This window comes from Pleurodeles waltl, chromosome 4_2 (assembly GCF_031143425.1).
Source record: "Pleurodeles waltl isolate 20211129_DDA chromosome 4_2, aPleWal1.hap1.20221129, whole genome shotgun sequence".
Classification (NCBI taxonomy): domain Eukaryota; kingdom Metazoa; phylum Chordata; class Amphibia; order Caudata; family Salamandridae; genus Pleurodeles; species Pleurodeles waltl.
In genome coordinates, this window is record NC_090443.1 from 967,909,076 (window position 1) to 967,913,899 (window position 4,824).

Here is a 4,824-nt window from a genome sequence, read left to right on the forward strand (position 1 = left end):
AGGGCCAACAACCTTTCCTTTGTTTCTATGTGTTAAATTGTCAATACTGTCTTTCGTTAGTACCCTCAGATCTCTGACTTCTTGCCATTCTACTAAAAGTGAATATGGTAAAAAAAAAAAAAAAAAAAAAACGAACAAGTCCTAATAGAAGTGGGTGTTACTAAACTCTACCCTTATGAATTTGAGGCCTTATATTCAAATCACAGTTTTTCTTACTATTTGTCTAGAAGGTTTTTTTGAAAGAGAAACCACCTATTTATGTATGAACAATAGTATTTAAGCATTTTTAAAGACCAATATTCTAGACTTTGTTACTGCTGATCATAACGATTTTATAATAGAAAGTGGACTATAAATATGTTTTGTTGGTATTGTTATTGTTGTCTATTGGTATTATGCCAGCAGATGGTTTAGTAAAACACAATGGGGTACAGCAAAGCACATTCTTTGCTGAAGACTATACAATTTTGGCTTGGTTTGAAAGCTGAGAGGTTTTAGTCTAGGTTACTTTTATTCTAGATTTGCTGGCAACCAGTATTCTTTATGAGAAGTTGGCTTTCCAGGGATAAATACATGATTACAATGTGCTTAACATGTTCAGCAAAACAGACATGCATAGAGTGAGGTAGTGGACCCGAGACCCACATGCTAATGAAACAGACCACACATACGCAAGCAGTATGGGCACTTAAGTGACCATGAACTCCCACACCCAGGGCCTTTTATTGACAGGGTCATCTGGCTGGTGACATCTGGGTTGGATGTTTGTTGAGTGGGTGTAGTCAATGCCCCTAGGAAGGGGCTGCCACATGACGAGTCCAGTAGGTTGGGCCCGACTGGAAAACCAAAGCAGTCCTGGCAGATTTGATCACACCAGTCCCCATATGCTGCATATGAGCGAACCTCACCAATACAAGGGGAGACTAGGGAGGACCCTCGCTAAGAAAACTTGGAAAAATGGCATAAATGGTGCTTTCTACAACACTTTGTTCATGAAGATGAGCCCAAGTTTTTACATTTTTACACAAAGCTCAAGGCAGCTTCTCCTTCTCATTAAGTGGTTTGATCTGGTCAAGTATGCAGAATGGTAAGTTGGCATGGAAGGAATAGCCAACAAATCCATGTTGGTTGTGGGAGTTGATGATATCATTAGCCTAAATCTTCCACCAAGGCAACAGAGCAAGCTGCTAATAAAAAATGCAAGGTTGAGATCTGCAGAGGAAGATCAACAGGAGCTGGCCACAAAGGCTCATGCTGATGTGTGCATCTCTTTTTATCAGCCTCCTCCCAGTGACAGTGAAAGTACCTGTAGGAAAGTAGCCTCTTTCTAGCATGGTAACCCCCATTATTCTGCCTGTTATTAGTGTGTTTGACTGTGTTCATTGGGATCCTGCTAACCAGGACCCCAGTGATTATGCTCTCTCCCTTCTAACTTGGTAACTGTACATTTTTCCTCCCAAAGTTGGCATACTGGTCCCCCCATGTAAGTCTCTAGTATATGGTATAGGGCATTGGGGTAGCAGGGGATTACTATGGGCTACAGCAGTTATTCTGCCACCCACAGGGAACCCATGCAAAGGGTTCTGCAGGCCTGCCATTGCAGTCTGCTTGAAACAGGTGTATGCACCCGTTTTCGCTACAGGTCACTGCACCAGTTCACTATAAGTCACCCTTATGGTACGCCCTCTCAGCCCAGAGGGAAGAATCCAGTACCTGTGTATGACGGCACCCCTTCATTAGTAGAGATGCCCCCTCAACCTCCAGGCCCATTTTCCTGGACTTTAGAAGTGCGGGACGCCATTTTACGCATGTACTCGACATAGGTCACTCCCTATGTCCAGCTACATAATAGTAACTCCGAACCTGGGCATGTTTGGTATCAAACATGTCAAAATCATACACCAATACTGTTGCAAGTATTGGAAGTATGATTCCATGCACTCTGGAGGCTCCTAAGAGGAACCCCCGAATTGCTACCACTAGTCTTACATGGTTTTCCAGGCAGTACAAGCTGCTGCTACCACTCAGACTGGTTTCTGCTCTCCTGCTGCTTGATTTGATCAAACCCAAAAAGGCAGAGCAAAGGATTTCCTTTGGGAGAGGAAGGTAACACCTTCTTCCTTTGTAAATAGGTTTTGCTGGCTTGGGAGGGGTAGCCTCCCAAAGCCACTTGTATGCGTTGAAGGGCACATTTGGTGCCGTCCGTGCATAAACACGTGCCCACCAGTTCAGGGACCCCCAGTTCCTGGTCTGGCACGAAACTGGACAATGGAAAGAGGAGTGATCACTCCCCTGTCCATGCTCAGTTCTACTCCAGAGGGTCCCTGGGTTCTGCCATCTTGTTTCCAAGGTTGTCAGGGAACTCGGGAGCACCTGAGTGGCCAGGTCAGGCAGCTGACGTCAGAGCCCCCTCCTGATAGGTGCTTATCTGGCTAGGTGACCAATCCCCCTTTCAGGGCTATGTAGGGTCTCTCTCTTGCGTGGGTCCACAGCTTCGACTTGCAAGATTCTAATAGGACTCCTCTGCAACCTCCACTTCGGCTTCTGGCCTTCAGAACTGTAACTGCAACCTCCAGGACCTGACAACCTGCCTCCAAGAAGAAGACCTCTTCTACAACATTGTTTCCAGGGCTCCTGCCAGCAACTGCAACATGTCCACCGGCTATGCATCCACTGAGAGCAGCGTGTTTTCAGTCTGCACTATGACAAAAAAGGAATCTCCCTTGGAGTGAAGGAGTCACCCCCCTGCATCCGCAGGCACCTGTTGCAATGACAACCGGCTGCGTGGATCTCCGTTCCTCCTGAGCTGCATGGATCCTGCATCACAGATGGTGGTCCGGAGTAGTCCTCTTGGTCCTCTCTACTAGCTATACAACTTTGGTGGAGGTAAGTTCTTGCATTCCCACGCAGGACAGTACTCCCTTTTACTGAGTCTCTTACGGGTGCCACTGCTTCTTCGCATCTCCTCCAAGGGATCTTCAGGTGATATGTAGCTCTAGTCCCCAGCACTTCTTTCTGCGACGCACAGCCCTCTGAGTGGTTCTCCTGCGGCGCGGGATCCCTTTCTGTAGTTCTGCGTGGGCTCCTTCTTCGACTTCTGTGTCCCCGTCCTGTGGGACTCCGGTGGGTGCTGCCTCTGCTCCTGTGGGCTCTCTCTGTTACTGAGGGCCCCCTCTGACTTCCCCTTCTGGGTTGAGTCCTCCTGGCCCTTGCTGTTCCGAGGGCAGCACCACTTTCCCACTAACCACAAATTTGCCTTTGCCAAAGCTTGTTGATGGAATTCCTCCACCGACATCTGTCTGCAATCTACACTACAGCGTGGGGTATCTTCTGCATCCATCAGTTTGACCTGTCCTTCCTCACAGTTGACCAACTCCTGCAAGTACAGCTGGGTGGGTAGTAGCTCCTACTCCTGGACTCCACTGTGACTTTTGGACTTGGTCCCCTCTCTCCACAGGTCTTCTTCTCCTGGAAACGACCGCTGGTTTCTTGCAGTCTTGTCTGGGTGTCTTCTTTTCTTCTTTTCCTTCCTTTTGGGTGGTTTGGGGAACATCCAGTGATTTACTCCTTCTTTCCTAGTCTTTTGGGGGTACTGTGTTACTTACCTCTGTGGTTTTCTAGTACTCCCAGCTCCCCTCTACACATTCCACATACCTAGGTGGGCGTCCTGTGTTCACATTCCATTTTATTTGGTATATGGTTTGGGCTCCCCTTAGTGTCACTACTGGTTATCTACATTTGCACCGTTTTCTTACCTTTTCTATGCCTATTACTGTTTACTAGTTTATATAATTAGTGTATTACTTACCTCCTACTGGAGGGTTCCCCTTCTATTATTTACGCAATGGCCGTTTGTTAGCTAATATCTGCTCTGTTCTACGTTTTTTAATCCTGTCCAGTATGGACACCACGCCTCTCATTCCAGTGACGTACAAAGAAATGGCAAGGCATTCTGCGCCAGTTAAGCGTTTGGTTTGCTGGCGGCAGATCTTAGGTGGGGCGTGGCCACAGAACAAATATTTGCATATTTTCTCGCAGGGCCAACAACCTTTTTCCTTTGTTTCTATGTGTTAAATTGTCAATACTGTCTTTCGTTAGTACCCTCAGATCTCTGACTTCTTGCCATTCTACTAGAAGTGAATAAGGTAAAGAAAAAATGAAAAAAAAACAAAAAACGAACAAGTCCTAATACAAGTGGGTGTTACTTAACTCTACCCTTATGAATTTGAGCCCTTATTTTCAAATCACAGTTCTTTACTATTTGTCTAGAAGGTTTCTCTGAAAGAGAAGCCACCTATTTATGTAAGAACAATAGTATTAAAGCATTTTTAAGGATCTACATTCTATATTTTGTTACTGCTGATCATAACGATTTTATAATAGAAAGTGGACTATAAATATGTTTTGTTGGTATTGTTATCTATTGATATTATGCCAACGGATGGTTTAGTAAAACACATTGGGGTACAGTGAAGCACATTCTTTGCTCAAGACTATACAATTTTGGCTTGGTTTGAAAGCCGAAAGGTTTTAGTCTAGGTTACTTTTATTCTAGATTTGCTGGCAACCAGTATTCTTTATGAGAAGTTGGATTTCCAGGGATAAATACATGATTACAATGTGCTTAACATGTTCAGCAAAACAGACATGCATAGAGTGAGGTAGTGGACCCGAGACCCACATGCTAATGAAACAGATCACACATACGCAAGCAGTATGGGCACTTAAGTGTCCATGAACTCGCACACCCAGGGCCTTTTATTGACAGGGTCATCTGGCTGGTGACATCTGGGTTGGATGTGTGTTGAGTGGGTGTAGTCAATG

General features: G+C 45.4%; 1 pseudogene; it reads left to right on the forward strand.

Annotated features, from left to right (window-relative positions):
* The first annotated feature begins 4,240 nt into the window (after positions 1-4,240).
* On the forward strand, positions 4,241-4,295 carry LOC138294303 (U7 small nuclear RNA; annotated as a pseudogene).
* The last annotated feature ends 529 nt before the right edge of the window (positions 4,296-4,824 follow it).